Source organism: Anomaloglossus baeobatrachus, chromosome 4, assembly GCF_048569485.1.
Source record: "Anomaloglossus baeobatrachus isolate aAnoBae1 chromosome 4, aAnoBae1.hap1, whole genome shotgun sequence".
In the NCBI taxonomy this organism is placed as follows: domain Eukaryota; kingdom Metazoa; phylum Chordata; class Amphibia; order Anura; family Aromobatidae; genus Anomaloglossus; species Anomaloglossus baeobatrachus.
The window spans coordinates 62,714,114-62,730,506 of record NC_134356.1 but is presented as its reverse complement, the minus strand read 5'-3'; the positions used below and the strand labels follow the sequence as shown (position 1 = coordinate 62,730,506).

The 16,393-nt window shown below is 43.5% G+C and overlaps 1 long non-coding RNA gene across 1 annotated transcript in view; it reads left to right on the top strand.

Annotated features, from left to right (window-relative positions):
- The window catches only part of LOC142301215 (uncharacterized), a 125,344-nt gene that overhangs the window by 56,465 nt on the left and 52,486 nt on the right, over positions 1 to 16,393 (top strand). The window lies entirely within an intron of this gene.

The window sequence follows — 16,393 nt, the reverse complement described above, 5'->3', positions numbered from 1 at the left end:
TAACTATTAAAAATGTAAATATCAAACCAATACGTAAACACTGGCAGATTTATTAAAGGGAACCTGTCACCTGAGAAAATGCTATTAACCTGCTGATATGGGGTTAATCTGCAGGTTAATAGCATTTGAATCCTGCCTGGCACCTGCATATACAACCACACCTCCGGGAGGAAATTAACTTTATTCCTCCTGGCAGAGTTCGGGTTTCAGTTATAGGGGTGGTGCCAGCGTGGCTTCAGTCACCGCTCTGTGTATGGAGAGCAGCGGCTGAATCTTTGCCCCTGGAACTGACTGACAGTTGGTTCTAATGCAGAGTGGCTGTCAGTCAGTGTGGGGGGTGGTAACAGCCTCGCTCTTCATACAACTGGGTGGTGACTGAACCCACGCTGGCACCGCCCCTATAACTGAAACCCAAACTCTGCCAGGAGGAATAAAGTTAATTTCCTCCCGGAGGCGTGGTTGTATATGCAGGTGCCAGGCAGGATTCAAATGCTATTAACCTGCAGATTAACCCCATATCAGCAGGTTAATAGCATTTTCTCATCGCCCCTGTGACTGAAACGCGAACTCTGCCGGGAGGATAAAGTTAATTTCTTCCCGGAGGTGGGATTATATATGCAGGTGTCGAGCAGGATTCAAATGCTATTAAAAACAACCTCCACTCAAAAATATTATGTGTTGCAAAGTGTGCACAGTACCAACATTCCAAGCTGTACTATTGAAAAAATGAGATTTTTGGCAAAAAATTGCAATTTTTCGAGCCACCCCGCCAACGTCACGGCAAATCTCCTGGGGCAGTCCTAACACTAAAATATTTTTATTTAAAGTGTGCCATGTGGCCTCACATATGCAAAAATAGGACTGCACAGCACGTACCTTGTGCTTTTCAGTCACCGTCTCCATGACTGATTCATGGTTGTGGGCGGGACAGGCCCGAGCACATGCTGCTTAGAATAAATAGCCAGTGGACGGGGCTGGATGGCAAGTGTGAACAGCCACCAACCGCCAAAAATCAGGACAGATGGAAAAATAAACATGAGGTGCACTGCAAGATGAGAACCAACTGGGAACCTACCAACTGGGGCTCGAAAAATTGCAATTTTTTGCCAAAAATCTCATTTTTTCAATAGTACAGCTTGGAATGTTGGTACTGTGCACACTTTGCAATACATAATATTTTTGAGTGGAGGTTGTTTTTATGCTGTTTATTCTTGTTATATAGGTTCCCAGTTGGTTCTCATCTTGCAGTGCACCTCATGTTTATTTTTCCATCTGTCCTGATTTTTGGCGGTTGGTGGCTGTTCACACTTGCCATCCAGCCCCGTCCACTGGCTATTTATTCTAAGCAGCATGTGCTCGGGCCTGTCCCGCCCACAACCATGAATCAGTCATGGAGACGGTGACTGAAAAGCACAAGGTACGTGCTGTGCAGTCCTATTTTTGCATATGTGAGGCCACATGGCACACTTTAAATAAAAATATTTTAGTGTTAGGACTGCCCCAGGAGATTTGCCGTGACGTTGGCGGGGTGGCTCGAAAAATTGCAATTTTTTGCCAAAAATCTCATTTTTTCAATAGTACAGCTTGGAATGTTGGTACTGTGCACACTTTGCAATACATAATATTTTTGAGTGGAGGTTGTTTTTATGCTGTTTATTCTTGTTATATAGGTTCCCAGTTGGTTCTCATCTTGCAGTGCACCTCATGTTTATTTTTCCATCTGTCCTGATTTTTGGCGGTTGGTGGCTGTTCACACTTGCCATCCAGCCCCGTCCACTGGCTATTTATTCTAAGCAGCATGTGCTCGGGCCTGTCCCACCCACAACCATGAATCAGTCATGGAGACGGTGACTGAAAAGCACAAGGTACGTGCTGTGCAGTCCTATTTTTGCATATGTGAGGCCACATGGCACACTTTAAATAAAAATATTTTAGTGTTAGGACTGCCCCAGGAGATTTGCCGTGACGTTGGCGGGGTGGCTCGAAAAATTGCAATTTTTTGCCAAAAATCTCATTTTTTCAATAGTACAGCTTGGAATGTTGGTACTGTGCACACTTTGCAATACATAATATTTTTGAGTGGAGGTTGTTTTTATGCTGTTTATTCTTGTTATATAGGTTTTCAAATGCTATTAACCTGCAGATTAACCCCATATCTGCAGGTTAATAGCGTTTTTACATGTGACAGGTTCCTATTAATAATAATTTAGGATTCTATCATTATACCAGTGTAGTCTACAACTGCACTTGTGTTTTCAACAATAAGATTCTTTAAATATTAATGGAATATAATAAAAGTCACATTTCATTCCTAATCATATATATATATATATATATATATATATATATATATATATATATATATATATATATATATATATATATATATATAATATACTAGCTGTAGTACCCGGGCGTTGCCCGGGATAGTAACTGTCTCTCCGTCTCTCTCCCAGTCTCTGTCTGTGTGTCGCTGTCTGTCTGTCTCTGTCTGACTCTCCTTGTCTGTCTGTTTCTATCTCTCTGTCTGTATTTGCATCAGTCTATCTGTCTCAATCTCTGTATGTCTGTCTCTCTCTCTCTCTATCTCTTTGCCCGTCTGTCTCTCTCTGTCTCTGTCTCTTTGCCCGTCTGTCTCTTTCCAGGTCTGTCTCTTTCCAGGTCTGTCTCTTTGCCCGTCTGTCTCTTTGCCCGTCTGTCTCTTTGCCCGTCTGTCTCTTTGCCCGTCTGTCTCTTTGCCCGTCTGTCTCTTTGCCCGGTCTGTCTCTTTGCCCGGTCTGTCTCTTTGCCCGGTCTGTCTCTTTGCCCGATCTGTCTCTTTGCCCGATCTGTCTCTTTGCCCGATCTGTCTCTTTGCCCGATCTGTCTCTTTGCCCGATCTGTCTCTTTGCCCGATCTGTCTATTTGCCCGATCTGTCTATTTGCCCGATCTGTCACTTTGCCCGATCTGTCACTTTGCCCGATCTGTCACTTTGCCCGGCTGTCTATTTGCCCGGCTGTCTCTTTCCCTGTCTGTCTCTGTCTCTCTCTCTCTCTATCCATCTCACCACTGACATCTTTTTACCTCACACATAAGCTTTGCATACTAAGGGTATGTGCGCACTAGGCGTTTTTGCCGCGTTTTTAGCTGCGTTTTTTACCGCGTTTTTGTGCTGTAAACGCAGTGACATTGCTTCCCCAGCAATGTCAATGGGTTTTCATAAGTGCTGTCCGCACACAGCTTTTTTTTTTTAGCTGCGTTTTTGTGGTGACCACAAAAACGCAGCATGTCAATTATTTCTGCGTTTTCCACTGCGTTTTTCACTCATTGAATTCAATGAGATGTTAAAAACGCAATGAAAAACGCATATAGCCGCGTTTCTATGACTAAAAACGCAGCTATAAACGCAAGGGGTGGGTACTACAGTGACGTGTACAGGAAGATGATTCCTTCTGTTGGTAAACACAGAAGCATGAATCCTCCCGGTACCGTCACCGCTGCCTCCACCTCCTGCCCGGTACATGTCAGCTCCGTGCGGCGCCATGTCTGGGCGGGAGGTGGAGGCAGCGGCGAAAACCAAAGTGAACAGTAGAAAAAAAAAAATGTCATATATATACTCACCTGTTTGCAGGGTCCCGGTGCCATGCCCGCTCCCATCTCCTCCCGGTACCGCCGCTCTGGCTGTGTGCAGTCTCCCCGGGGCAGGACCTTGCTTACAGGACCTGGCGGTGGATCACCTGATGCAGTCACCTGACGCATCAGCTGATCGTAGTCTCGCCGGCTTTTTAGCGCCCGGCCGGCTATCAGCTGATGCTGCTGTCAGGGGACTTCATCAGCTGATTACCGGCAGCTCCTGCAGCGATCGGACGGGATCAGACTCCTGTCCAATCGATCGCTGCAGGAGCTGCCGGTAATCAGCACAGCACATAAGTGAGTATTATTTTTTTTTTTCTCACTGATGCATCAGCTGATTGTATAATCGGCTTTTATACAATCAGCTGATGTGTGATGGGATTCAGGCACTTGATCCTGACACATCATCTGATCGCTTTGCCTTCCAGCAAACCGATCAGATGATATTGGATCCGGATTGGACGGCGTGGGACCCTGACCCAGGATTACTGCGGAGGGGGGTTTATTTCAATAAAGATGGAGTCACTAATTGTGTTTGTGTTTTATTTCTAATAAAAATATTTTTCTGTGTGTTGTGTTTTTTTTTTTTTTATCATTACTAGAAATTCATGGTGGCCATGTCTAATATTGGCGTGACACCATGAATTTCGGGCTTAGGGCTAGCTGATAATATACAGCTAGCCCTTACTCCATTATTACCTAGCTAGCCACCCGGCTTCAGGGCAGCTGGAAGAGTTGGATACAGCGCCAGAAGATGGCGCTTCTATGAAAGTGTCATTTTCTGAGGTGGCTGCGGACTGCAATTCGCAGTGGGGGTGCCCAGAAATCTTGGGCACCCTGCACTGTGGATTCCAATCCCCAGCTGCCTAGTTGTACCCGGCTGGACTCAAAAATTAGGCGAAGCCTACGTCATTTTTTTTTTTTTTAATTATTTCATGAAATTCATGAAATAATTAAAAAAAAAGGGCTTCTCTATATTTTTGGTTCCCAGCCGGGTACAAATAGGCAGCTGGGGGTTGGGGGCAGCCCGTACCTGCCTGCTGTACCCGGCTAGCATACAAAAATATGGCAAAGCCCATGTCATTTTTTTTTTCTTTTTGGGCAAAAAACTGCATACAGTCCTGGATGGAGGATGCTGAGCCTTGTAGTTCTGCAGCTGCTGTCTGCTCTCCTGCATACACTAGTGAATGGAGGATGCTGAGCCTTTTAGTCCTGCAGCTGCTGTCTGCTCTCCTGCATACACTAGTGAATGGAGGATGCTGAGCCTTGTAGTTCTGCAGCTGCTGTCTGCTCTCCTGCATACAATGAACATTTTGAAGAAGGAAATGACATCAGACGTTTTGGTTTTTTTTTTTCATCAACAATCTTTAATGGCATTGTGCACTGATTAAAAACGCAGTGAGCAAAAACGCAGCAAAAAACGCACCAAATCGCGGCAAAAACGCATGCGTTTTTGCCGCGTTTTTTAGTCGCGGGTGCGTTTTTTGAGACAAAAACGCACATAAAAACGCAGCGTGAAAAAAACGCCTAGTGCGCACATACCCTAACAGTTTATTTTGTTCCTATAGCAGCCACTGACAGTTGCTATTTATAGCCTGCAGCTCCCAGCTCCATTCAGTTTAACGGCTGCAGGATTTTTGTAGAGTAACTGGAAAGCACGGAGTTAAATTTTCTCGCCCAAACATAGTCCATAACGTTCCCTGAGTCACATGGGGTGTCTGTGCAAAATTTCGTGATTGTAAATGCGACGGTGCGGATTCCTTTAGCAGACATACACACACACACACACATATACACACATACATACACTGAGCTATATATATATATATATATATATATCTATATATATCTATATATCTATATATATATATCTATATATATATATATATATATATATATATATATATATATATATATATATAGGGTTCTTTTGCTCCTTTGGGCAATTTGGTTATGTGCATTTGTATTCATCCCCCTTGAGTCAATATTTTGTAAGACCACCTTTCGCTGCAATTTCTGCAACAAGTCTTTTGGGAAGTGTCTCTACCAGCTTTTTTCATCTGAGGCTATAATTTTTGCCCATTCTCCTTTGCAAAACAGCTCTAGCTGAGTTGGAGGAAGTCTGTGAACGGCAAGTCTTGCCACAGATTCTCAATGGGATTTAGGTCTGGACTGTGACTGGGCCATTCACACACATTAATATGCTTTGATCTAAACCATCCATTGTAGCTCTGGCAGTATGTTTAAGGTCGTTATCCTGATGGAAGGTGAATCTACATTCAGTAATAATGCACAGGGGGCATTATTACTTTCTAGGGGCAAAATGCGGACACTTTTCTAATGTACTTGCACAGGGCATTAATATTTTCAAGGCAACAATTTTAACATCTAGGGCACAAAGGAGGCATTATTACCATGTAAGGGGCACAGTGGTGAACATTACTATGTGCGGCTGTAAGAGCAGCCCTGTTTTTGTGCCACATAGCAGGTGCAGTAATAGGAACACATATGGCATCAGCGGCTCAGCATTGGGGTATCACCAGGAAGAGGAATTTGTGCAGGTTGGGAACAGATGGGAGACGGGGCTGGATATATGAGAAGTCAAATGTGTCTTTGTTGTAATCTCTGCAGACAAGTCATGGCTGGAGAAGTTGTTGAGTCGGTCTGGGCCAGATCAAAAACGTCAGATGTACCGTATTTTTCGCTTTATAAGACGCACCTGATTATAAGACGCACCCCCAAATTTGGTGAAGGAATAGAGAATTTTTTAATAAATGGGGTCCGTCTTATAATGCCAGTGTCCGTCTGACAAATCATATAGGGTATATGTCCCTCATAGCCCCCCCCATCCTAAAATTAGCCCTCTGAATCTGGATATGGCCCAGTGATGCCACATGTCCCCTATGCCTGGCACACAGCCCACTGTGGCTGGCACACGGCCCACTGTGGCTGGCACACGGCCCACTGTGGCTGGCACACGGCCCACTGTGGCGGCACACGGCCCACTGTGGCGGCACACGGCCCACTGTGGCGGCACACGGCCCACTGTGGCTGCACACGGCCCCATGTGGCTGCACACGGCCCCATGTGGCTGCACACGGCCCCATGTGGCTGCACACGGCCCCATGTGGCTGCACACAGCCCACTATTGCTGGCACATGGCCCCATGTGGCGGCACACGGCCCCATGTGGCTGCACACAGCCCACTATTGCTGGCACATGGCCCCATGTGGCGGCACCCGGCCCCATGTGGCGGCACACGGCCCCATGTGGCGGCACACGGCCCCATGTGGCTGCACACGGCCCCATGTTGCTGCACACAGCCCACTATTGCTGGCACATGGCCCCATGTGGCGGCACATGGCCCCATGTGGTGGCACACGGCCCCATGTGGCTGCACACAGCCCACTATTGCTGGCACATGGCCCCATGTGGCGGCACATGGCCCCATGTGGCTGCACACAGCCCACTATTGCTGGCACATGGCCCCATGTGGCGGCACACGGCCCCATGTGGCGGCACACAGCCCACTATTGCTGGCACATGGCCCCATGTGGCGGCACCCGGCCCCATGTGGCGGCACACAGCCCCATGTGGCGGCACACGGCCCCATGTGGCGGCACACGGCCCCATGTGGCTGCACACGGCCCCATGTGGCTGCACACAGCCCACTATTGCTGGCACATGGCCCCATGTGGCGGCACATGGCCCCATGTGGTGGCACACGGCCCCATGTGGCTGCACACAGCCCACTATTGCTGGCACATGGCCCCATGTGGCGGCACATGGCCCCATGTGGCTGCACACAGCCCACTATTGCTGGCACATGGCCCCATGTGGCGGCACACGGCCCCATGTGGCGGCACACGGCCCCATGTGGCTGCACACGGCCCACTATTGCTGGCACATGGCCCCATGTGGCGGCACACGGCCCACTATTGCTGGCACATGGCCCCATGTGGCGGCACACGGCCCCATGTAGCGGCACATGGCCCACTATTGCTGGCACATGGCCCACTATTGCTGGCACACAGCTCCCTGTGTTATATATCGCCCCATGCTGCTGCTTTTAGGAAAATAAACTTTCCTTACCTTCTCCAGCATTGTCCTGTCTGTGTCCCCCTCCTCGGGGTTGATCTCCGGCCTCCTGCATTTCCTGGTTCTCGGCCGGTCATGTGATCGGCACGGCAGAGTGAAATCTCTTGTGCCTTATCACAGCAGCAGGAGGGAGGCCTGGCAGACACGCTGGAGGAGGTGAGTAAAAAGTTTATTATTTTACTGTTTGCAGCAGCATAGGGGACATAGCTAACACGGGGGAGGGGGCATGTGCAATCAAAGAAGGGGCTGGCAGATATAATATACACTGCTGCCCCAGCCTATCGCCGCGGTGCACTTTCAGCACCATGGTGGTGGACAGCAGCTGTGCATATTATATGAGCGGGTGCAGGAGATCAAAGTCTGCTGCTCCCAGCTTTCACAAGTCCCCCAGCAGAGCTCCAGAGCTGCCCGCACCTCCCCTGGACTCTGTAGTGTGTGTATATATATATATATATACACCCCCCCCCGTATATTCGGATTATAAGACGCACCCCCTACTTTCCCCCAAAATTTGGGGGAACAAAAGTGCGTCTTATAAAGCGAAAAATACGGTAAGTCACCATCTGAAACTGTGCTGTAATTTACATGTTCTGCCGGACTCGTATCTACTTCTATATGGTCATCGTCTGGTGGTAAGATCGGTGGTGGTCTTTTTCCAGAGATTTATTTTCAGTAAAGGCACTGTTATGTGTTGAAGTTTCCCTATACCCAATAACAGGGTGCACCTCCGTAGTTGTAATCAGGGTTACCTGGTCAAGCACCCACTCAGATGTTTTGTCTCCCCCATTAAGCTGAACAATTAGTTAGGCCTCTAGTCTGTAGGTAAATATTCTTAACCTTTCTAGTAGTATTAAACTAGATGTATCATTACTGCACATACCAACTGGAATTTATTCATTTACAAGGTATCAGGGTAGTCATTAACTGCTCAGATTACTTTTATTTTTAAGCCAATGTAAGGGTAACTTGTCTAGAACATGTTGGTCAAATTGCTGCTTGGCTAGGGAGATGGGTTTTCTTCTAACGATGACTGCTCGATGACTGGAAGGTTCATATCCAACTCACTTACGTAACCTTTGGCGATGGCTTCCAGCAACATATCATTGAGAATTTCTATCTTAACTTTCAAGTAATTGTTTTCCTCCTCCAAAATCGTATTCTTCTCTTCTAGAACCTTCACGGAGTCTGGGGCTTTGGGTACATCCAAAGGAGTTACTTCAACGATCCACTGACCCTTGATTAACACATATGTTTGATTACCTAGCTTTACTTTTGGAGGACCAAGTTCACCGGTGCTGGAAAGATTGCCTAAACGGTAGAAGGAGGTTACTGAGGCAGATCCTCTCTGAGGGCTCTTCTTAGGTCTAAATTTGTTGGATGATAGGCGGTTTAGAAGACCAAAGAACCTATCTTTCATCATGTCGCTGTGTAATGGCATTGCCTTTGAGAGCAGGTGAACCTTAATTGGGGGTTCTTGCAGACTCTAGGTTCCTCAGTAGTTTTACTTTAATTGCCCTATGTTAAATAGTAGTAATATACAATTAGTTACAGTAAAGTATCACCCAATATCGTATAAAGGGCCCCAACGTTTTAGAAGTCATCATGAGCCACTTACAAATACAACAGAAATAATATGTTGATGCCAATGTATGTAAAGCGCTGCGTAAATAATGCTATATGTAAATTATTATTATTAATAATAATAATAATAATAATAATAATGATAAAAATCTTACCTGCAAGTTGTAGAGTCTACCATTATTCTGTGATGTTTTGCTAACAATGCAGCAACATATTTATCACCTAAGCAGTTACTAGGTAACAGCCATTGTTCTTGATTTGCATATTAGAATTCCATTTTGGAATCGGTTAACATATATATATATATATATATATATATATATATATATATATATATATATATATATATATATATATATATATATATGCACATATATACTGTGTGTGTATATATATATATATATATATATCACCATATTTCTAAGTTTTTTTTTAATCAAAGTATCCTTTTGTGGCTCAATTTTTTTTGCAGGTCGAGGGTGTGTATATGTATATATATATATATATATATATATATATATATATATATATACACACACCCTCGACCTGCAAAAAAAATTGAGCCACAAAAGGATACTTTGATTACAAAAACCTTAGAAATATGGTGATATATATATATATGTGTGTGTGTGTGTGTGTTTGTGTGTATATATATATATATATATATATATATATATATATATATATATATATATATATATATAATATAAATATATATATATATATATATATATATATATATATATATATATACACACAAACACACACACACACACATATATATATATATCACCATATTTCTAAGGTTTTTGTAATCAAAGTATCCTTTTGTGGCTCAATTTTTTTTGCAGGTCGAGGGTGTGTGTATGTATATATATATATATATATATATATATATATATATATATATATATATATATATATATATATATACATATACACACCCTCGACCTGCAAAAAAAATTGAGCCACAAAAGGATACTTTGATTACAAAAACCTTAGAAATATGGTGATATATATATATGTGTGTGTGTGTGTGTGTATATATATATATATATATATATATACACTACAGTTCAAAGGTTTAGGGTCACTTAGATATTTCCCTATTTTTGAAAGAGAATCAGACTTGTTTTCATTGAAGCTAACATTAAATTAAACAGAAATACACTCTATACATTGTTAATGTGGTAAATGACTATTCTAGCTGTAAACATCTGTTTTTTAATGCAATATCTACATAGGTGTATAGAGACCCATTTCCAACAACCACCACTCTAGTATTCTAATGGTACATTGTGTTTGCTAACTGTTAGAAGGCTAATGGATATTTAGCAATCCCTTGAAAACCCTTGTGCAAGTATGTAAGCACAACTGAAAACAGTTTTTTGCTGATTAGGGAAGCTATAAAACTGACCTTCCTTTGAGCTAGTTGAGAATCTGGAGCATTACATTTGTTGGTTCTATTAAACTCTCAAAACTCTCAAAATGGCCAGAAAAAGAGAACTTTTATGTGAATCTCGACAGTCTATTCTTGTTCTTAGAAATAAAGGATATTACATGCGAGAAATTGCCAAGAAACTGAAGATTTCCTACAATGGTGTGTACTACTCCCTTCAGAGGAGAGCACAAACAAGCTCTAACCAGAGTAGAAAGAGAAGTGGGAGACCGTGCTGCACAACTGAGCAACAAGACAAGTACATTAGAGTCAAGTACATTAGAGTCTCCAGTTTGAGAAATCAACGCCTCACAGGTCCTCAACTTGCAGCCTCTTTAAATAGTACCCGCAAAACGCCAGTGTAAATGTCTACAATGGAGAGGTGACTCCGGGATTCTGGCCTTCAGGGCAGAGTGGCAAAGAAAAAGCCATATCTGAGACTGGCTAATACAAGGAAAAGATTAATATGGGAAAAAGAACACAGACATTGGACAGAGAAAGATTGGAAAAAAGTGTTATGGACAGACGAATCGAATTTTGAGGTGTTTGGATCACACAGAAGAACATTTGGGAGACGCAGAACAACTGAAAAGATGCTGGAAGAGTGCCTGACGCCATCTGTCAAGCATGGTGGAGGTAATGTGATGGTCTGGGGTTGCTTTGGTGCTGGTAAAGTGGGAGATTTGTATAAGGTAAAAGGGATTTTGAATAAGGAAGGCTATCACTCAAAGTCGTGTCTATCCCTTTAAAGTCGGCTCGTGCGGCAAGCCTGCATCATTCCTCACACATGTTGGCTGATCTGATTAGTAGTGGATCTCCATCTGTTAACCAGTTAAGTCCCACTGTCAATCTCTGACAACGGGATTTGACGTGCCATGACGGGGAGAGCGTCATTCCCCACTCCCATTGGTAGCCCCATGACATGATCACGGCATGCCAATGGGTTGTCATAACAGCCGGGGGTCAGTTGATGACCACTGTCATGGCGTAGATCCTGTGAATGCTGGCGCTCACAGGAGACCAGCATTTATGCCTCACAAGTGATCAGAGTGTATGATCTAAGTCCCCTAAGGGGACTAGTAAAAAGTGTAAAAAAAAAATACTGCATACATTTTTTAAAAAACAAAATTTAAAATAATCCCCCTTTTGCCCCATTGAAAATGAAACAATTTAAAAAATACACATATTTGGTTTTGCCATGTTCATAAATGTGCGATCTATCAAAATATAAAATAAATAAATCTGATCAGAAAAGGGCATAATGAGCAAAAAAATCAAAACGCTAAAATCAGTTTTTTTGGGTAGCCACAACATTGTAATAAAATGCAATAACAGGCGATCAATACATCACATTTACCCCAAAATGGTATAAATAAAAATGTCAGCTCAGGACACAAATAATAAGCTGCCACTGAGACCCAGATTCCAGAAAATCAGAACGTTACAGATCTCAGAAAATGGCAACAAAAGCGCAATTATTTTTGTTGACAAATTTCTGAACTTTTCTTTACCACTTAAATAAAAATAAAATAATACATGTTTGGTATCTACGAACTCATACCGACCTGTGGAATCATATTATCAGGTCAGTTTTTCCATTTAGTGAATACGGTAAATAAAAACCCAAAAAACAATCGTGGAATTGCAGTTTTATTTTTATTTTTTTTTTACAATTTCCCCGCACTTGGAATTTTATCCCCATTTTCCAGTACAATATGTGGCAGAATGAATGGTGTCATTCAAAACTCATGCCGCAAAAAGCAAGGTTGTGAAGGAGTTAATTATGATAACATAAATTCAGAGGATTTTACTTATGCACCCATTTTTTAACCCATGACAGCAGTGCTTTAAATTTATTTGCAATTCTGAATATCAGGAATACTACCTACAATACAACTACAACTGCTTATTACTTTGTTTTTGGTTTTTTTTAGACTCCTGGTCTCAAAATGTTGATTTCCTTAACTGTTTTTTTTTTTTTTCCCCATGTCATGTTATGAATAAATGGAATGGAAACCCTAAATGATTAGCACATCCCAATTAGATCATTTCCAGCAAGCAGTGCCAAAAAATAGATTACTAGAACTGCTTTTTTTTATCTTTCAACTGCTGCTGATAGTCACCATGATTACCATGATTACAGAGCATCTAGCTGCAAAATACATGTAGTAATGTGCTGTAAAGTTATTGTTGAATCTTGTAACTACATGTCCAGAGCTTCCTGGTTTTAGTTGAGCACGTTAAAAAAGGTACGTGCCTACGATCAGGACCCGCTGCGTACTCAGTCGCCAAAGGGTACTGCATCTGTCTTAAGGTGTGGTACTGATCGAGGTAAGAAGAGGTTAACCACTGTTGTTTGGAGCTTACACAATCCCCAGCCCATGAGTCAGCTACACTGCCTACAAGTAGTATTCAACCCCCTGCAGATTTAGCAGGTTTACACATTCGGAATTAACTTGGCATTGTGACATTTGGACTGTAGATCAGCCTGGAAGTGTGAAATGCACTGCAGCAAAAAAGAATGTTGTTTTTTGTTTGTTTTTTTTAAATTGTGAAAAGTTTATTCAGAGGGTCATTTATTATTCAACCCCTCAAACCACCAGAATTCAGTTTGGTTCCCCTAAAGTATTAAGAAGTATTTCAGGCACAAAGAACAATGAGCTTCACATGTTTGGATTAATTATCTATTTTTCCAGCCTTTTCTGACTAATTAAGACCCTCCCCAAACTTGTGAACAGCACTCATACTTGGTCAACATGGGAAAGACAAAGGAGCATTCCAAGGCCATCAGAGACAAGATCGTGGAGGGTCACAAGGCTGGCAAGGGGTACAAAACCTTTTCCAAGGAGTTGGGCCTACCTGTCTCCACTGTTGAGAGCATCATCCGGAAGTGGAAGGCTTATGGAACTACTGTTAGCCTTCCACGGCCTGGACAGCCTTTGAAAGTTTCCACCCGTGCCGAGGCCAGGCTTGTCCGAAGAGTCAAGGCTAACCCAAGGACAACAAGGAAGGAGCTCCGGGAAGATCTCATGGCAGTGGGGACATTGGTTTCAGTCAATACCATAAGTAATGTACTCCACCGCAATGGTCTCCGTTCCAGACAAGCCCGTAAGGTACCTTTACTTTCAAAACGTCATGTCAAGGCTCGTCTACAGTTTGCTCATGATCACTTGGAGGACTCTGAGACAGACTAGTTCAAGGTTCTCTGGTGTGATAAGACCAAGATCGAGATCTTTGGTGCCAACCACACACGTGACGTTTGGAGACTGGATGGCACTGCATACGACCCCAAGAATACCATCCCTACAGTCAAGCATGGTGGTGGCAGCATCATGCTGTGGGGCTGTTTCTCAGCCAAGGGGCCTGGCCATCTGGTCCGCATCCATGGGAAGATGGATAGCACAGCCTACCTGGAGATTTTGGCCAAGAACCTCCGCTCCTCCATCAAGGATCTTAAGATGGGTCGTCATTTCATCTTCCAACAAGACAACGACCCAAAGCACACAGCCAAGAAAACCAAGGCCTGGTTCAAGAGGGAAAAAATCAAGGTGTTGCAGTGGCCTAGTCAGTCTCCTGACCTTAACCCAATTGAAAACTTGTGGAAGGAGCTCAAGATTAAAGTCCACATGAGACACCCAAAGAACCTAGATAACTTGTAGAAGATCTGCATGGAGGAGTGGGCCAAGATAACTGCAGAGACCTGTGCCGGCCTGATCAGGTCTTATAAAAGACGATTATTAGCTGTAATTGCAAACAAGGGTTATTACACAAAATATTAAACCTAGGGGTTGAATAATAATTGACCCACACTTTTATGTTGAAAATTTATTAAAATTTAACTGAGCAACATAACTTGTTGGTTTGTAAGATTTATGCATCTGTTAATAAATCCTGCTCTTGTTTGAAGTTTGCAGGCTCTAACTTATTTGCATCTTATCAAACCTGATAAATCTGCAGGGGGTTGAATACTACTTGTAGGCACTGTAGTTATACAACACAGGAAGTCAGACAGCCTGGGGAATTCCCGCCACTAAGAGTCATCCCAAAGGTGGGGGCTGCCTGAGTCATTCCAAGGGCTCACTGGTGGTGGCTGCAGTTTAGAAGAGAGAAACGTGGTGACAGGTTCCCTTTAAAGGCTACCTTTCACTAAGTTTTTCATTGTAATAATGTAGCACCCTGGGGGCAGTGGTTGTCAGGCACGGGGTCTTGTACCTACGTTAGTTACTTGTCACCGGGCCAGTGTGGTGGTTTGGGATGTTGCTGTGGCCTGCCCGGCTTCATTCCCCGAGGTGTACACCAATAGAGAGGGATGATGATAAGTGTTGTAAAAGGAAGATTGTCGTGACGTCACCTATGGTACGCAGCAAGGGCTTAGCCGGCGCTGCTGTCGCTGTCCTCCGGGGCTGATGTAGTAGCAAGCAGCCAGAAATGATATCACTCCCCACAGGTGGAGCAGGCCCTGGGGAGGATGATGAAGGGAGTAGTGATGGCTTTGGCGCCAAGGTGCAGGGTGGTAGCGCCGATAATAAGAGCCCAAGTTGGTTGCTGCGGTTCCAGGTGTCTTTACTCACAGTTCGTGCCGCTCGCCAAGGTAGTACCAGTCACCCGCTGTGATGTGCCCCGTCGTCCTCGGATAAGTTGGAAGAAGTCACCGGTGTTTGGAAAGAAGAAAGTCCTTTGTCAGAGTTGTCCTTCCAGCCGGGAGGAACCAGGGCTGAGTGCTCTGCTCTAAGCCGCAGGCCCCGTGAAGAGAAGAGAAGAAAGAGATGATGGTGTCGTGTCCCAGAACTGATGTCCCGATAGACTGACTGGTGATTGTCTGACATGGTCCTACTTCTACCCCAAGTGGAACCCGCCCCCCAGGTGGTTGTCCTACTGACCGGGACATTCCCATGCTTTGTGATGGCCAATTCCCTACCTACCGTAGCACAGCTCCCCAGTGAGTGAACGTGGAACACCAGTGATTAACCCCCTCCTTACTCCTTACCCAAGGCGAATATTGCACCTAAAATAAGATGCAATACTCTGTGGCGTCTGGAGCCTCAGGGGCCCCACAATAGTGATCTGGATAACATATTTTGGTTTTATTTTGCCTCTCCATTGTGGAGATATTAGCAATCAAAGTATTTGGCATCTAATAAGTTAACTTTTTTAAGTAGAAGTGGGTGTTATCAGATAGTTTTCACTTGGACTTAACAAAAGTTATCTGATAACGCCCACTTCTACTTAAAAAAGTTAACTTATTAGGTGCCAATTATTTTAATTGCTTATATCTCCATTGATAAAACAAAAACAGAAAACTTTATTCTGTTCTGCAGCCACTATTACTCGTGTGTCTATTTCAACATGAAAAAATTGGTAGAAGGTCCCCTTTAAATATATGGGATTTGCTTAAGTGATCACTCCCTCATATAATATACATAGAATGTATCAACTGCAATTAACATTTTAAAATTCAGTTTTTATTATAAACATGCTTTAACTATAGAAAAAGACATGGATCACACATCCAAAAATCATACATTGATCTATTGCGGCTAGGCAAAAATCAACAAAATTAAACAGGAGGTTCTTAGTTTAACATTCTGACCAGACTGTATGAAACAACCACGTCACAGTAAGCCTATTAAAGGGAACCTGTCACCAGATTTTGGCCTTCTAAA